This window comes from Hyaena hyaena, unplaced genomic scaffold, assembly GCF_003009895.1.
Source record: "Hyaena hyaena isolate Hyena2069 unplaced genomic scaffold, ASM300989v1 scaffold_1078, whole genome shotgun sequence".
Classification (NCBI taxonomy): Eukaryota; Metazoa; Chordata; class Mammalia; order Carnivora; family Hyaenidae; genus Hyaena; species Hyaena hyaena.
In genome coordinates, this window is record NW_024081714.1 from 154,504 (window position 1) to 174,059 (window position 19,556).

Below are 19,556 nucleotides of genomic sequence, written 5' to 3' on the forward strand. Positions count from 1 at the left end.
TACTTAATAGTATTCATAATACTAATATTCTCCTTCTTATATTAGAAAACTTTTCTCTAAATAAAGTATTGAGGGTTATTTACCTTCTTTATACAGGTTCTCCATTCTAGTGCAGAATTATATTTTATATTATATTAATTATATTATATTATATTTATTATGTTATGTTATATTATATTATATTATATTATATTATATTATATTATATTATATTATATTATATTTTGTATGGTTAGCACTGAATCATTTGTCAATTCCATTGACTTTCCATCTCCTTTTCCAAGTTATTTAGGTACGTATTTTCTAAAGAACATATCTCAGTAAATTTTCACTAAACAATGTCAGCATTTGTCAGGAAACTTTTAACAGTTTTTTAAATGTTTATTTATTTTGAGATGGAGTATAGTGAGAGTAGGGGAGGGGAGGAGGGAGAGGGGAAGAGAGAATCTCAAGCAGTCCTGAACATGGAGCCCTACGTGGGATCCCACCATCATGAGGTCATGACCTGAGCCAGAATCAAGAGTTGGATGCTTCACTGAATGAACGACCCAGGCACCCCTTAACATTAAAAAAATTTTTTTTATGTTTGTTTATTTTTGAGAGGGAGAGAGATAGAGTGTCAGTGGGGGAGGGGTAGAGAGAGAGGGAGACACAGAATCCAAAGCAGGCTCCAGGTTCAGAGTTGTTAGCATAGAGCTCAACATGGGTGTCAAACTCATGAACTGCGAGATTATAAGCCAAAGTCGGACACTTAACCAGCTGAGCCACCCAGGCGCCCCACCCCTTAACATTTTTTATTAAAATTTGATCTGGCTGAAATATGTATTTCATATTTCCTATTAATTGGCAGTTTATAGCTCTTAACTATGTAAAATAATAAACTGGGTTGGTTTTATCAGTAGTTTCATAGTAACAATAGATCAAATTGATGATTGATCAGGTAGAGTAAATAGTGGATTCTAAAGTCCTGTAATCTGAATACTCCCAGTGACCATAGAGACAGATTTGGCACTTCCTCAAGCTTTAGTTGCTTCCTAGAACTGATTGATGCTGTGTCAGTATGCACACATAACACACAAACATCACACTTTTAAAATATTTGTCTTCAAAATAGTGTAAGATTCAGTAACACTTCTGCTTAATATTAATTAGCACATAGTCATTCCCTGGTTTAAAAAAAAATTCTACCTGTGTAAATGAATTTCGCTTGCACTGCTTTGTTAGTTAAACAAGCAAACACAATAGAACAAAACAAAACAACTGTGTCAACAAGTGTTCAGCCAAGCTATTCTGACAAAGCTCTAGAATATTTGGTTTATTAATGATCCAGGTCAGAAGTAATACAGATATTGAAGAACTTTACTTGGTTGTGATTATCGGCAAACTTCTCGGTACATTAAACATTCTGCTGGGAACATATTTACATTTTCAGAAGCTTCCTAAGTAAATCTTTACATATTTACTTTTTTGTTTCATCAGCGAATTGTTATGTGTCTATACTTTGACTTCTGTATAAAATGATAACATTATTTCATGACTAATGGGGTTCACAGAGATTTAGGTATTCTATCCCTTAGTTCTTTTTTCTTCTAAAACAAGTGTTTTAGTTGAGTAACTCTTTGCAAAGTGTTTGTGTTTGTGTTTGTGATCTGCAATTCTATACATATTAAAAATAAAATCAACTGCAGAGATTCTTGAATAAAAATATATTTGGATAAGGTTGACTTGTTTTAACTTATTTTTGCCCATAGAAAAAGGAAAAACATTTTCAATAAAACAGCCAGACACAAGATGTTTCTTCAATGCTAGCTAATCACTCCATCAAATAGCAGGTATTGAACGGACCATCAGAGGCTCTTTTTATATCTGGGAAAGTGAAATACATAGAGTAAACTAAGGTGAATTTTCCAGATGAACAGACACAAAGGGTACATCAACTATTAGAAATTTTCAAAACTGGATTGGTCTAGAAAATAGCTATTGTTTATTTGTAGTTCATTTTATTTCTCATTTAGAAACATCCTCACAGAAATGTCAGGTAAAGGGAAAATTTAGGAGCTTATTTTACTATCTATCAGAAATTTTCAGTAACAGATCTTGTTTTAAAACAAAACAAAAATTCTAACAATAAGCAGAAGAGGATTCAATTTCCATTTTTAAAAATTTTTATTTATTTCTGAATATCTTTCTTAAGATATAAAACATATTAAAACAAACATTAACAATGTGAGTAAATGTTCTGTCTATTGCCTGTAGTAATAGTGTTAGCTGATAATGGTTATAAGGATTATTTTTTTATATTAAAGCCACTCAATGATACGTAATAGAATAAATTGCTTATAATGACTTACATTTAGGATAGTAATTCAAAAATCTTCATATTTTGAGTACTCTGTCCTTGTTGCTACAAGGGAGAGGAAGCTTTGAAATGCACTTTGCAGACAATGAAGGAGTTGGATCACTCTCAGATTTCTGAGGAAAGAAGAAAGCAATTAAAAAAATTTTTAAAAACACAAAAAACCTGAGAGTAACAACAAATTGATATAAAGAGATCCTAAAATGTAACGTCTCAAATTAGGTCCTCTATAGTACTGGTTAATATTATCCTCTGTCCTTTTGAACTAAAATATACAAATTTGAAAAAAAAAAAAGAAAGAAAGAAAGAAACAAATGTGACCCAGGGTATGTATTTAATTTTTTGATCCCACTAAAACATTGGGATGATACCATTTTGTAGAAACATAATTTAGTGCATGTGTCTAAATTTAAAAAATTTTAAGATCTGGGATTGTTATGCGTTTAAATGTGTATTTTTTTTATGTTTTATTTATTTCTAGGAGAGAGAGAGAGAGAGGGAGACAGTGTGAGCACGGAGGGTCAGAGAGAGAGGGAGTCACAGACTCTGAAACAGGCTCCAGGCTCTGAGCTGGCAGTCAGCACAGAGCCTGACGCGGGGCTCGAACCCACGAACCGCGAGATCATGACCTAAGCGAAAGTCGGACGCTTAACCGACTAAGCCACCCAGGCACCCCTAAATGTGTATTTTTAATATTTGTTTATTAATAAGCATAAACTTCCATTTTCAAGGAATAAACTACAGTCAACTCTATGATAAAACAAAAAAACATCAGTCTAAACAAACTCATAACTAACCACAAATGTCCCATCCTATTTTTTATACACACAAAACACTGTAAAACATAATCCTACTGGTAAGATGAGTTTTCAAGAAAAAAATAATAATGGGATGATAAACTACAAGCAAACTAATATATAAGATAAAAGAAAAAACTATATGGGGCTGAAGCTACTGGTTATGATAGCAATTTCAAATACAAATAAATTACTCATGTATTCAGATTAAAAAAAATACTATTAACCTATCTGTATTTTGATATTTAGAGTGAGGTTCTTTAGACAGCATATAATTTGGTCTGACAGTCTCAGTCTTGTAAGTGACATCTTTACATCAGTGATATTTTTTTGATATGGTTGGATTAAAATCTATCACAGTGCTTGCTGTTTTCTTTTGTTCCATTTGCTCTTTGTTTTTTCTTGGATTTTTCCTATAAATATAATCTTACAATATATGGTCATTTTTCACTGACTTTTTAAATTCACATAATGGGGGCGCCTGGGTGGCTTAGTCCGTTAAGCATCCGACTTTCGCTTAGGTCATGATCTCGCGGTTCGTGGGTTCGAGCCCCGCGTCGGGCTCTGTGCTGACTGCCAGCTCAGAGCCTGGAGCCTGTTTCAGTCTGTGACTCCCTCTCTCTCTGACCCTCCCCTGCTCACGCTGTCTCTCTCTCTCTCCTAGAAATAAATAAAACATTAAAAAAAAAATTTTTTTAAATAAATTCACATAATGATATCAGATTCATCTGTGCTATAGCATGTAAAAGTCTTTATTGCTTGTCATTGCTGAATAGTATTCCATTGTATGGATATATTTTATGCATCCATTCATTAGTTGATAGATATTTAAATTGCTTCATATTTCTGCTGTTATGAAGAATGCTGCTGGGGCGCCTGAGTGGCTTAGTCGGTTAAGCGTCTGACTTCGGCTCAGGTCATGATCTCGTGGTCCGTGGGTTTGAGCCCTGCGTCGGGCTCTGTGCTGACAGTTCAGAGCCTGGAGCCTGTTTCAGATTCTGTGTCTCCCTCTCTCTCTGCCCCTCCCCAGCTCATGCTCTGCCTCTCTCTGTCTCAAAAATAAATGTTTAAAAAAAAGAATGCTGCTGTGAGTTTTCATATTTTTATGGGAATGTTTTCTAATCTCTTGGATAATATATACCAATGGCATTTCTCGTCATATAGTCACTCTCTGTTTAACTTTATGCAGAACTGCTAAGCTGTTTCCCAGAGGCGCTACACCGTTTTACATTCCCACCATGAATATAAGAGGGTTCCAATTTTCCCAGGTTTTTACTAACACTAGTCACTGCTTATCTTTTTTTATTATAGCCATTCTAGTGAGTGTGAAATGGTATCCATTGTGGTTTTGATTTACATTTCTCTAATATCTAATGATATTGAATATCTTTCCTTTGCTCACTGGCCTACTGTGTACTTTCTTTTGCAAAAAAGACTGACTATTTATCCATTCCCATTTTAATTAGGTTATTTGTCTGGTTACTGTTGAGTTGTAAGATTTCTTTATTCTGGAAGCACATCCCTTATCATAGATACAAGTGGGAAATATTTTCCCCCATTTTTCAATTTATTGTGTTCACAAACATTTCTAAATGTGATGAAGTCTAATTCACCTTTTTTCCTTTTCCTTTTATTGCTTCAGATTTTTGGTTTCCTATATAAGAAATTATTGCCTGTTGAATTATTGCCTATTGAATTATATATTTCATATATAAGAAATTATTGCCTATTGAATTATTGCCTATTGAATCCAAGGTCATTGAGACTTATTCCTATTTTCTTCTAAGAATTTTATAGTTTACCTCTTACTTTAGGTTTATGATGTATTATAAGTTAATTTTCGTATATGATGTGTGTTACAGGATGAGGTCTTGTGGATATTGTGTTGTCTAGACACCATTTGTTGAAAAGACTATTTTTTCACTATTGAATTATCTTGGCATTTTGTCAAAATTTAATTGGACATGAATGTAAGGTTTATTTTTTCTAGACTTTGAAGTATTTTTCATGAATCTATTTGTCTATCCTTATGCTAGTACCACATTTGTTAATCACTATAACTTTGTAGTAACACTTATTATTATCTTTGTTATTATTATTTGGATTCCTTTAAGGACAGTATTCATAGGAAAAATCTCCTTACAGCTGAATTGTCTCTGAACTCAGTCACCTATCTAATGGCTCTACTTCATGAGTAATACAAATGTCATAATTTATTTTGATTCTTTATTTTCTTTATATACTAGGAATATGACATCTAGTTTTGTCACTCACATTTCACAGCTTTGAAAGAAATTCAGTTTTTTAAGTTTACTTATTTATTTTGAGAGAGAGTGAGAGAGAGGGAGAGAGAATCCTAAGCAGGCTCTATGCTGTCAGTGCAGAACCCCATGTGGGAATCCATCTCATGAACCATGAGATCATGACTGGAGCTGAAATCAAGAGACTGAGCTATGCAGGCATCACAGGAAATTTAGTTATTTAAATTTGCTATTAAGATTATTTTTAGTGAGTTTTAAGTGTATAGAATTTTATATTCAAATTATTTATATGTAAATCTTATGTGTATGTCATGTTAGCCATTTTTTGGAAAATATACTTTTATTCTGTAAACATAAGATATAATAATTAAATTCAAATTAATTTCATGGCTTTATGAATGAGACCATTAATGACATTTATTAAACCACAGAATGAACAGCATAAATGTGAACACACCATACATTACAGAAATGAACATTATGTCTTGTATATAGCAGAAGAGGAAAAATTGTTTATTGATTAAAAGAGATCTTTCTGGAATACATATATTAATTATGGAAGCTGCTTACGTCTGCAACTAGTATATCCATCAGTCGATTATTCAGATCAGTAAGCATATACTGGTCATTGTTCTAGACATAGGATATATATCCAATATGTGTGGCTGGAAGGTAGTTATGGTATTGTATAGACATAAACAATTAATGAAGAACTATTTACAGTGATAAGTACTAATATATGGACAATCTTCCTATCTTTTATCAGATAGGAAGTAAAGTTAAATTAATGCATGGAAGACAAGTAGGGCTGGTGTGATTAGAACTTCTGATTATTCCTACTGCTGCCACCTGGGCTTTACATTTTCTGTGTTGCTTCACTAAAAAAAAATAATTTGTTTCTATTACTTAACTTTTAACACTATCTTACAATAAGGATGTATTTATGAAAGAAGTTCTGAAAAATGTAAAGACTAAGCTGAAGACATGTAAGATCTTAAGCCAATGCTAATTATTAATGGTGAGAGAGAACTATTTGTTGAGAGAACAAGAAAGAATTAGATTGTAAGATCTCTGGTCCCGTTTCCTTAAAGAATGTTGAAGAGCCTTTCTAATAAAATATCATTGTTGCTATCTCATATTTTACTCAAATCCTGTGATACATGTTAGGAGGAGTGGGATTAGGGGAGTGCTATTCCCATCACCTGTCTAGTCACTCGGTGGTTTGAGGAAGAAGTAAGGGTAGCAATAGGGCTTCAGACCCTCTCTTCTAAACCAGGGTATATAATGCATATATTCATAATGATTTTTCTGCTCTCAGCTGTCATGACCTCTCATCATAAAAATTTCTGATCTAAATCTGCAAATTTACAGTCCAGCTTAACACCTCTCATTGTGTGAAAGCAGGAGCTGATATATATATACATATATATTTCTAAGGAGAAAATTTTCCCCATAAAAATATGATCTTTTTAGTTAAAAAATTGATACCTGGAACCAAATTAGTTACTCTTTCTTCCCCAAAGTAGTATTTTTGTTGTACAGAATGAGGTAACATTGTCATTAGGAGGAAAACAGTATCATAGCACTCAAAACTGTTTCTTCTGTTATAAGCACAACTACGTGAGAAAATCAGCTAGTATTAGGGAGGAAAATACTCTGCTTGAAAGCAAATTTGTGCACAGACCCTGAGTTAAATATTATGTTCCAGTGAGATTAGCAAACATCAAATATTAACAATGAAGAAAAAGCCACTGAAATTCTTAAGAGCAAATAATCTGCCATTCTCCATTTCTTTATCTGAATGTTATCTGCTCCAGCTATCAGGAAGAGGCTGTCAATCAGCTCTATTGCTGGAATGAAGGAGTAGATGGTACAGTTTAATTTTATTATGGAAATTGATTTGCATCTTTTATATTTCTTGATTGAAATCTTTCCAGGTAATGGCATTGAAGACGACTCATAAAACTGCCATGACTGGGGTAATAACTATTATTATGATCAAATTTAATAAAAAAAACTTGCCTGCAATATGGGAACTATGAATAATTCATGTAAACTGTTGCTTAAAATGTGATAGAGAGGAAAAGACTTGTAGAAAAAAATCTTAATGTATCCAGACAGGGATGATAATTGGTTTTTGCAAATAATGAATACTTCATGTACAAACCAAGACTAACAAGGCTAGAGGAGACAATCCCACACAGAAGAAATAATACCTCATATCTGACTTTTGCCAGATACAAAGGATAAGTGCATTTTTTAAAAGAACTATCAGAAAATGTAATTCTAAAATTATATTTTAGAACATCACAATGTTTCTTTTACATAAACAAAGTGTTGAGGAATATTTAAAGTGCTTGTATTCTTAGAGGACAAACAGATGGTTACCAGAGGAGATGTAGGTGGAACCGGATGGGTGAAATAGGTGAAGGGGATTAAGAGCACACTTATCATGATGAGCACCGAGTAATGCATAGAATTGTTGAATCACTATATTGTCCACACTTGAACCTAATATAACAGCGTATACTAACTATACTGGAAATAAAAAAAAATAAACATTTCTTCCCAGAAATAATTTTTTAATAAAGTATATATTCATGTTTGTGAATGACCTATGAAAATATTGAACATTGACTCCAGTGATTAAATTTAGTATTTTCCTGTGCATATTATTTAACAGTCTGAGAGGCCTAGAAATCCAAGTTAACTCTAAAGAATTTGTACAGATTCAATATTGGAGCAATATTTGTTTTGAAAAAGGACGTTTAAAAATGTTATTTTTAATTTACTTGACATATAGAATTTTTACATGCATAACTATCTCTCTAGCCAGAATCTAATTCTCTATTTGAGTTTTGTTTCAATTTAATCTTGTTTCTTTTAACTTTGTTAATCACTGTGTTTCCTGCTTTTATTGGCTACCATCTGGTGGAAAAAAATTGCAATAGCAGAGGAAGGCTAAATATATGTAATAAGACAAAGGTTTTAATTGTAAATATGATTGCCAATAATACTACTGATATGAGTGGCAAGCTTGGTGTTAAAATCTTGTTAGTACCATACCTAGTTTCCTTACAACTCTGCCTATTCATCTCTTAAATAATTTGAGAATTTATGTTTGTTTATGTATAAAATAGCTATCAGACCTTAATAAGTTCTAAGGAGGTAGGGACCAATATGTTTTACTTATTTCAGTGTAACCGGTAAGTCCTGCTATAGCCAGACTTATTTTGCATACATTTTGCAGCATAATCATTAGTACCCCTGTTCACTCTCAAACTATACCATATTAAATGATAAATTATACATTCCTTTTATATATAATCAGCAATTTGCTTGGTACCTGTGGCCATATGATGCACCAAACATTTTTAATTTTTTCAGAATTTCTGTTGAGTTTTATTTTCCACTTATGTTAGATAATTTGGCATAGATTATTTTGGGATTCTACGTGAAGATAACATCAAAAAAATAAACCTTTAATTTGAATAAAAATATAATTGGTTAGTACTTACTTCACATCTAATTACTTTGGAAGTATATTAAATAGATGATAGCTTATAAAGCCTGAAAGTTTTTCTCAAGACGTTAATAAGTACAGTGTGGAATACAAACATCTGTTCTTTTGTGGTTAGTTCATCATGTCTCAGTATTGATCTCCCTGCACTTGTGAATAAATGGACTGAGAGAATGATTTGATAGATACAATGCATTGCTAAATATGGTACATTCTATGATCAATTTAAGGCAAAAAAATGTTATATCTCATATACATATGGTGATGTGTATATTTATAAGGGCATAATAATTATATTAAAATTTTGTTAATAAGACATTCTCTAGGAGTAATGCATAGTACTCCTTATTATTAAGCTCTTAAAGAGCCTATAAATTTCATTTCTTATTTGTATTTATATTAAGTTGCAAATTTTAAGCTTTAAAAAAATTCCAAAAATGTTATTGTTGCTATGTAGATTTTGAAAACATTATGATGACCCTAAAATCACGTAGCCAATCTATTTGATTTCAAAGCAGCAGAGGTTATATTCTAATCTGATGTATGCTTATTTCTTTATGTTACAGAAAATTATGAAAATACTTTAAATTAATATGACAACAGAAATAAACAACTATAGTGTTAAAATTTCTTGCAGTTAGTTGAGTATTTAGCTATAGTTAAATCATAAACCTATTGTTCGTATTTAGTTCATCATTTTCCATTTATTGTTTAATGATTTGTTAACCCTGGCTATTAAGAAAGAAATCATTGTTAGAATGGCCATGAGAATTTTTAATAATTTTGAATTCTGAAGTTTTTAAACTAACTATTATACAAGGGGAAAATATAAAACAAACAAATAACAACTCCCTGGTTCTTTAAAATACGAACTTAATGATGTTAAATAATAAAGATAAACTGTGTTACTTTATGTGTTTGTAATATATATTTTTCAATGTAAAAGAATTTCAAAGATTGTATTATGATATATATTCTAATCCATATATATCCATATATAATACATAATATAGTTTATGTAATATAGTTTATGTATTATATGTGTGTATAATACACTTATATATGTAAGTATATATATATATATACACACACACACATATATATATCAGATACCTTATGTCTTTATAATATGCATTCAGGCAGCCTTCTCACACCACATCATTTCCCCTTTCAGGTCTCATATTTTGCAACACAGAAATTTATATAATTACAATAAGATATATTAGAAAACACTACTTGATACAATAAAATTCAAGTCATATAAAATCATTTCTAAAACTCTTAATATTCAGCTCTACATAATAGTTTGTTGTCCAGGAAAAGCCACATGATCTTTCTTGTAAGTGAGGTACCAGAAAATCACCTAGACTGTATGTATAAATAAGTATCTTTTAAGTTCTCAAATGACTCTACAGATAAATAAGATATTATTAATATATGAGTTGAGCATAAAAGAGAAATGATGGTTGTGGTTTAAATATTAGTGTATATACATAAACATACAATCTTACTGAAGTTCTGGAAGATGCTAGAAAAATAGATTATTATTCTGAAAGCTGTTAAAAAAGTATTTAAATTCCCATTTTTTTATAGAAACTGTATTTTGTGGTAACCAAACATTTCATGAGGGAAAGTTTATTTTATAAAAATATCTCAACCAATAAATTAATAAGCGTATTAGCATTAGTATACCACCATTTTGTAACCCTGATGTCATTAATGTATATAGGTAATTGTCATCAATGGCTTCTAATAGAGCAATGTCAACAACCAGCCATTATGGACTTCTGATGCAAGTGCTCTGCTTCTACTATATAAAATTCCTTTTTAAATTAAAAGGAGAATTAAAAGCTGAATCTGTAGATCTAACTGTTGATTCACAGAGAATAATAAGGTGGAAAAACATGTTAAAAGACACCATAGAAAGGTAATGAGGAAAATTTAGATTATGTGAAACTAGGACAAATAACCTATTTTCCCAAAATTCCTGGGGGAAGAAACAAATTAAAAGGAGAAAAAGAAAAATCCAAGAGAAGCACTGGCTAATTCAATTGCATAGATCTCAATTGTATCCTGATCCCAATAAATCCACTGCAAAACTCTTACGAGGTAACTGAAGAAGTCTGAAAACTCATTGGATATTTGGTGATAATTAGGAACTAACTTTAAGGCAGTTGATGTAATTATCACCTTGTTTCTGAAAGGGTGTTTGAAACACATACATATACAGAAGAATTTAATAAATTAATTTAGTTCTTTAAATAATGTGAGATTGGGTTAATTAGTGGGGATAAAGATAAAACAACATTGGTCATGAATTTTTATTCATTGAAACCAAATGGGTACATGATACATAGTTACATTTCTCTCTCTTTTTATGTGTACATACAATTATATGAATGTATATTCTTATATATGCTTATATACTTATACATATATGTGTATATATAATTGTATGTTTTACACAGATATTCTTATAGTATTTCTATTTCTTTTAACTTCTTTCCTTAATGATTTTCTTTAATGTAAACATACCTTAGGGTTTATTCTCTTTTGAGATAGGGATGCTCTCTTTGGATTTTGTTTTTATGTTTTGGTGCTACTTATTTAAACAATGAAGGGATTTATAGAACTTCATTTTATGTAAAAGAATGACATAATTTTAACCTAATGGTTTATGGATGAAACCTTTGAATGACAAAACTATTTCATTGGCTGGATCTTAATATTTGCACAGAAAACTCTGCTTACTTGTTTCAAGGCTCCGATTGTATCCTTTTTATTCCTCAGAAATTGCATTTTAAATCCTTAAGATGATGCAGTTCACTGCATCCCAATGCTGGATTTTGTAAGACTTTTTATTCCCCAAATTAGTACAGTAAGGCAATGATGGGAGCAGCTAAATACATCGGAAGTAAGGGCATTTCAAATGCTAGGACAAGTCATATCAATACATTATTTCATCTGAAGTGACAGAATCCTTCCCTTATGAGAAAACTACTGAATATTAGCTCTAAAGGTATATCCTTTATCTATTTAGTTCAGTATTATATATATATATTTTTTGTTTGTTTGTTTGGCTCATGTTTAAAAAGGAATGTCACATTAGGTAAAATTGAGAGCAATGATAAAAGTTGTAAAAATGATCTTGGTTAGACTCATTTTTAAACTTTAGTGAGTTATTAATTTATGCATAAATGTGTACTGCATTAAACATGCTTGCTATGATCAGTTTCTATGACAACCAAGAAACTGGTAGATTATACTGATTTGTACAGGATGGTTTCCAAGGTTGTGACCAATTTATGAGTCCTAATTATTGTATTAAAATGACTGGCAATAGTAACTGTAAAATAAATGATAGCAGCTCACCATTTAAAATATTCTTATACTCCAAAGGATGTTTACACACCTAAAAAAACCCTTATGCTGATAATTGGGTGAGGCAAAATCAAAGAATGAGTCTAAAGTACATATTAAGCTAATGACTTAAGTTTAAAGAACCAGATTGGTTTTTATTTGATATAAAGAGAGTGGAAATATTTACTCACAAAACTATATTGAAAAATCATCTTAGTACCTTTCAAATAACATAATGCTTAAATAAGCTGTGTGTCTTATTCTGTCTACTACAACAAAATACTGCATAAATTATTTCTTATAGTTCTTGAGGCTGGAAGTCTGAGATCACAGTGCCAACATGGTTGGGTAAAGACCCTTTTCTGGGTCACGAGTGAACTAACTCTGTAGGGTCTCTCTTTATAAGAGCACTAATCCCTTCATGAGGACCACATCTTTATGACCTATGTAACTCCTCATACCATCACATTCAGTATCAGGATTTTAATATATGAATTTTTTGCAGGGGCATTGCACAGTCACACTATAGTATCTTCTTTCCATAATCTCTGTTATTTCCTTAAGACATATGCCCTAAATAGCTTTTCATTAAAAAAAAAAAAAAGGGAGTTACAAGGAAATGATGTGGAATAATAGTTCTTTAATTCTTTGTACAAACATACACAAAGGCTCTAAAAAATCTAAGTAGTTTACTGTTTCTGTGATTATGGACTAGGGTTGGGAACTTTGCATTGCCTATAAAAGTTGCAAAATAAAATAAAGGTCTAAGGCTTTGGCTCCCAGAGCTGCACCATGATGATTGGCAACAACTAGCATCTTACAAAAGGCAGCAAAAAGAGAGCCAAAAAGAAAGTAGTTGACCCATTTTTTAAAAACACATTGATACAATGTGAAAACAACAGCTATGTTCAATATATGTAGGGCTGGAAAAATGCTAATCTGAAGAATTCAAGGAACCAAAATTGCACCTGAAGGGTATATTGAGTGCATCAAGGGTAGTGGTTTTGAAGTGAGACTTGCTGATTTGCAGAATGATGAAGTTACACTTAGAAAATTAATGCCAGGAATGCCCGGGTGGGTCAGTTGGTTAAGTGTCTGACTTGGGCTCAGGTCATGATCTCATGGTTCATGGGTTCAAGCTCCACATTGGGCTCTGTGCTGACAGCTAGCTCAGAGCGTGGAGGCTGCTTCAGATTCTATATCTCCCTCTCTCTCTGACCCTCTCCTGCTCTCGCTGTCTCTCTTGTCCTCTCCCTCAGAAATAAATAAAACATTAAAAAAAATTTTTTTAAACAGAAAATTCATGCCAGTTACTACAGATTATCTGGGCAAATCTACCAGGTCAACTTCCATGGAATGGATTGTACTTTTGTGCTTTGTGATTTTCAAAAAAAGATAAAAAGAAAAAAAAAAGGCAGGCTGTGATTGAAGTTCATGTTGAAGTCAAGAATTCTGGTGGTCATTTGGTTCTTCTAGCCTGTGCTGGTTTTACTAAAAAAAAAAAAAAAAAACGGGTGACTGGGTGGCTCAGTTGGTTGAGCATCCAACTTTGGCTCAGGTCATGATCACACAGTTTGTGGGTTTGAGCCCGGCATTGGGTTGTGTGCTGATAGCTCAGAGCCTGGAACCTGTTTCAGATTCTGTGTCTCCCTCTCTCTCTGCCCTCCCCCCCATTCATGCTCTGTCTCTCTCTGTCTCAAAAATAAATGAAACCAAAAAAATTTAAAAAAAAACAATCAGACTCGGAAGATGTAAATTCAGGACCATAGGTCTGAAAAATCCAGAAGCTGATGAAAATCGTGACCCAAAAGTTGTATACAAGTAACTTGAAAGTAGTGGTCAATAAATTGAGTGCAAACAGCATTGGAGAAGATATAGAAAAAGCTTTCAAATTTTTTAATCTTTTCCATGATGTCTTTGATAGAAAAATAAAAATTCTGTAGAAGCCCAAATATGAATTGGGAAAATTCATGGAGCTTCATAGTGAAGGTAGTGGTTTTGAAAAGCTGTGAAGGATGAGACCGGTTCTAAAGTTGAAAAAACTTATGGATATGACTCAGCAGACTCCAAGACATTTATATAAAGACATTTATATATATATAAAGAATAAATCTTGACTCCAAGAATTTATATAAAATTCAGACTTCTAATCCTGATAAAAAGTCTAATTAAAAAAATAATGTTATAAATCCACTTCGGCGAAGAGACTTGAACTTAACTTAAAAGTAAAAATTCTTGTGGCGCCTGGGTGGCTTAGTCGGTTAGGCGTCCGACTTTCGCTTGGGTCATGATCTCGCGGTTCGTGGGTTCGAGCCCCGCGTCGGGCTCTGTGCTGACTGCCAGCTCGGAGCCTGGAGCCTGTTTCAGTCTGTGACTCCCTCTCTCTCTGACCCTCCCCTGTTCACGCTCTCTCTCTCTCTCTCCTAGAAATAAATAAAACATTAAAAAAAAAAAAGTAAAAATTCTTTTAAAATAATCCTTTAAATATCCAGGTGCCTGGGTGACTCAGTCGGTTAAGCTGAAGTCAGAGATCAGCTCAATTCATGATCTCACGGTTTGTGGGTTCCAGCCCCACATCGGGCTCAATGCTGACAGCTCAGAGCCTAGAGCCTGCTTAAGCTTCTGTGTCTCCTTCTCTTTTTATCCCTTCCCATTCATGATCTGTCTCTCAAAAATAAATAATTGTTAAAAAAAAAAAAAGGAGAAAAAATAATCAATCCTTGGAAATTCAGAGTTGTTATACCAAATGACTGTAATATCCAGATTTATACAAATGTCATTTCAACCTACCTTTCCAACTGCCCTAGTGAAATGTAATGAATAAATATTTTAATGTACTTGTTTTTAATGTGCTTTACTGTATTTATTCATATTTCCCTTTGTGTTTAGTAATTTTTCTATATTGGTTCAGAAATTCTTTACTACTAATGCGACTTACTCCTATATTTACTACTAAAGAATCTTTAGCTTTGGATTTTGCAGTTTCTACTTTTGCATTTACATTAAATCTCTTAAGTTTTTTAATATATGGTGAGGAAGCAAATTAAATTTGTTTTTCTACCAGTTTCAAATGTGTGTGTGTGTCTGTGAATGTGCAGACATATTTTGGAGCCTCCTATTATGTTCTGGTTATTAATAAGGCTATATGCCATTTTTAAGAGTGCCTTTCCCTATACAATTTAGATCAGTTTGTCTATATTCCACAAACTTTTTTATTGAAAAATTTTTTTGAAATTAGCACTAGAATTACATTTATTTTGTAGCCCTATTCAGTAAAAATTGCCATCTTTGCAATCCATCACTCTATATAGTTAGTTATTTAAAAATCTTTAAACTTTATCATGCTATAAACAAACTATTTACTTAATGTTCTGTAACAACTTTTGTTGGAATTATTTATGATTATTTTATAGTTTAAATGCTATTGTTAATGGTACATACTATGAAGTTATATTTTATCTTATTGGTTTATAAAAATGTAATCGATTTTTAAAATAGTATTTTATTTACAACCTTAGTAAACTTACTGAATTTTATGTTAGCTATAGTTGCTTTTGACTTTTCTAGACATTTATATTATCTGTAAATAACTTAATTATGATTATATTTGCTTCATTCTTGATCTTGTCTGAAATCATTATTTTATCCTTGTACAATGTCTGATGTAATCATTGGTTAAAATATTATGTTAGGAAATGTCGATCGATTCAAATTTTTATCATGATTGTATGTATATATTTCAGAATACTAATTTTATTTTTCTCTAATAAGGTGAGTTGTATTAATTGCTTCTGTTTTTTAGTCTATCTTTTATTCCTGGAGTAAATTCTCCTTGATGATAAGTTGTATTTTATAAATATATTCCTGAATTTGGCTAATAAATATTTGTTTAGGATTTTGTATCCTTGTTTATGAATAAGATGAGATAGTAATTTCTTTTTTCATGCTGATGTAGCAGGTTTTAATGTTATATTATTAAATTAGCTGTTAACTGTTTCCCTTTTTTTCATTGTCGAAAAAAATTAACAAGAATAGAATTGTTTGTTCCTTTAGAGTTTGATAACATTTACAAGTAAAACTATTTGAGATTGCTGTTAATCTGTATAAGAACATTTTAAAATATTGATTTATTTATTTTTGTATATTCTTGTGGGATTACATAGGACTTTTTTTTCTAACTTCAGCTTTTATAAATTTTATAGTTCACAGAATTTATTTGATCTCAATGCTAAATAATTTGATGACATTGTTCATAGTATTTTTTAGTAATTTTTAATATCTATAGAATTAATATTTTTTAAAAATTTCTGTTATTGTGCCTTCTTTTTCATTTTCTTAATTTTCCAGATTTTTGTTAATATTATCAGTTTCTTTCAAAGAATAACTTTTGAGTTAGTTGATCCTATCTGTTGTATCTCTGGTTTCTTTCTTGTTCATTTCTTTTGTTTTCTTCCTTTTTTTTTGCAGATTCATATCCTTTTCCATTTTTCTATCTGGTTAACAGAATTTTTGCGTACATTCCTTTTATATTGTAAGTATTATTTCCTTTCTGATTTAGAGCAAACCAGAATGCTTTTCCCAATTTTCCATGTATGTTAATTTTGGTATTCTTCCTTGAAGAGAAACCTATTTAGAAGTATCACAATAGTCATTTTTGTTAGTTGTTTTTTTTTTTTTTTGAAATTTTCTGTGATAAGTATTTGTCATCACTCTTACCCCTTTGTCACAAATGTAGGCTCCTTCATTTACTTTTATAATCTTTGAATCATTACAATCTTTGAAATTTTATCTTGGCATGTTTTCTTTAATCTCTTTGGGACTCTCTTTTCTATGAGATTGAATAATGACTTTTCACTCCCCATATGGTGAGTCACTCTACCTAGTATCTATGGACCATATTTCATTTCACCATTGATTGATGCTGCCAAATTTATCCTATATTAAATTTCTATGTATGCATGAGTCCATCTGTAGCCTATTTTGTTCCAGTAAGCTATTTTTCTATTGTTGATATTTATTTCTCTGCGTGTGCACTCAGTTTTATCGTATGATACGTTAACATTTCACTTTCCAACTTTAGGTTTACTTGGTTATTTGTACATACTTACATATAATTTTTAATGTAACTAGGTTCTTTAAAAAATTCAAATATCCTAAAATATGTTTTAAAATACTTGATGCATAACTCATAGTATATGCAATTCATATATAACTTATATAAAATCACTATCTGGATCATTCCTGGGTTTGTTGCCATTGTCTCTTTGTTCTCTTGATTGGTTATATATACTCACTTTTTGTATGTTTACCAACTTGTAAGTTTATGAACATTAGTGATACATTCTAGGCATTTTGTAAAAATTAGGGTTTCATATATTTGTATTTTCCCCTTCTATTTTTTTCTTTTCTTTTCTTTTCTTTTTTTTTTCAGTATAAGGCTACTAAGGCAATTATTTCTCTTCACAGTCCATTCAAAGATTGATCTTGGTTTTGGTTTGATTACAGCTTTGAGAAGATTTAGTCTTCTTTTGTTTCATCTTTATTTACAGATGTGGCCTTCTAAGTTTTCTAAAGCATAAGATTAAGACCCTCATTAGTTTTCTCTCTTTGCAGTCTGAATTTGAGAGTTCAGAAATACCCTGCCTAGCTCTTCAGCTACCTGCTGCTGAAGGTACCATACAGCTTCATAAACAGGCAAATACCTAAGGCAGACAACAGTATTATACTTAAGATGCACTTTCTCCAACAGGTCTTTTATTTTTCTAAAACAGGCAGGCAATACTGCAGGGTATTTTATTCTTTCTTTTAGAAACTTGAAAATTAAATATTCAGCTGCTCACTTTCTGTAAAATAGCTAGTTAGCAGTTATATCATGAGGAAGTTTAGTCATGGGGTTGAAACCCATCAGGTTAAAATGTGTTACTCAATCATGCACAGCTGCTATAAATTGTTGGCTTCTCTTTCACAAGGACTCTTAGGATAAATTTACCCCCATCTTTAACTAGTGCTCGGGATTCGCAAACGAAATGTTTGGAGATAGTTTGACTTGAGTGATGAATATACAAATGGACAATGGCAAGACCATATGTGAAAGCAGACATCTGACCTGCAAATTCTGCAGCCAACAATCCGGAAAGTCAAATCAAAATTTCTGCAGTAGTCAGGCCAGAACAGTCAGAACCTGGACAGGGACTACTAGCTTCCATAAGTTTTATGCTCACTCCCAGATCAGAACCAATTGGACAAACCAGATATGCTCCCCAAAACAGTCACATAGGATGCTCCATTTCTAGTTAGCCTGCCTACAGCTTCTCTCTATTAACAACCCCCAATGAAAGTAAAATATAAACCTTCCCCATCATAAAGCTTTTTTTTCCACCATAAAGCTTTTCCATTCCCCTGCCTTTGAGTCTCTGCTAAATGCTGTGATAGTGGCTGATTCCCTTCCTCTAGCAAGCTCTGAGTAAATAACCTCTGTTCTCATTTGTTTGCCTTTGTTTATTTCTACATAATTCATCTTAGAGGTGTTCTTCTCTCCATAGAATTTTATTTATTTTTTAATGTTTATTTTTTGAGAGTGCGCTAGTGGGGAGGGGCAACATGAGGGGGACACAAGATCTGAAGCAGGCTCTATGCTGACAGGCTGACAGCAGCAAGCCCCGTGTGGGGCTGGAACTCACTAACCACAAGATCATGACCTGAACTGAAGTCAGGCAACTAACTGAGCCACCCAGGTGCCCCTCTTTGATGAGATTTTGGGGATGAAAAGGGGGGGGTTCAGAGCTGACAGCTAAGAAAGAACTCATGGAGACCTCTTTGGTGCAAAAAAGTGATTTTATTAGATCATGGGGACAGGACCCATAGGCAGAAAGAGCTTCCCTGGGATCCTGAAAAGAGACTTGTTATATACTTGGGAGTTGGGAGAAGTAAAGTCAAGGGGAAGTTTCCAAAGGGATTTTCATATGCTAAAAAAAGACAGGAGAATGGATGCCTGACTATTGTCAAGCTAAGGTTGTTTCTCCCTCTAGCAAAGCATCAATATAAGACAGTAGGGAGTTCCTGGAGAGAAGTTGAGGCTTACTTTGCCAGCCTCAAATATTTGTCAATGGGCTGCAGGTTATAAAGAAATTGCATTTTACCTGCCATTTCCTTCTTCCTTTGTTTCCTTTGTACATCATTCCCCCTAAACAATTTTGACCTTTAAATCTTTAAGTGTGCTGAGGGCAGAAGGTCTTCTCCTTTGAAACTTCTTCCTGCTGTAT

The 19,556-nt window shown here is 32.3% G+C and overlaps 1 long non-coding RNA gene across 1 annotated transcript; it reads right to left on the reverse strand.

Moving 5' to 3' along the window:
• Positions 1–1,751: 1,751 nt before the first annotated feature.
• On the reverse strand, positions 1,752–18,368 carry LOC120223978. The gene is made up of 4 exons (XR_005526435.1): positions 18,358–18,368; positions 15,805–15,807; positions 2,352–2,472; positions 1,752–1,866 (listed from the first exon to the last, which is right to left on the reverse strand). It is a non-coding gene; the product is annotated as an uncharacterized LOC120223978 (long non-coding RNA).
• Positions 18,369–19,556: the final 1,188 nt, after the last annotated feature.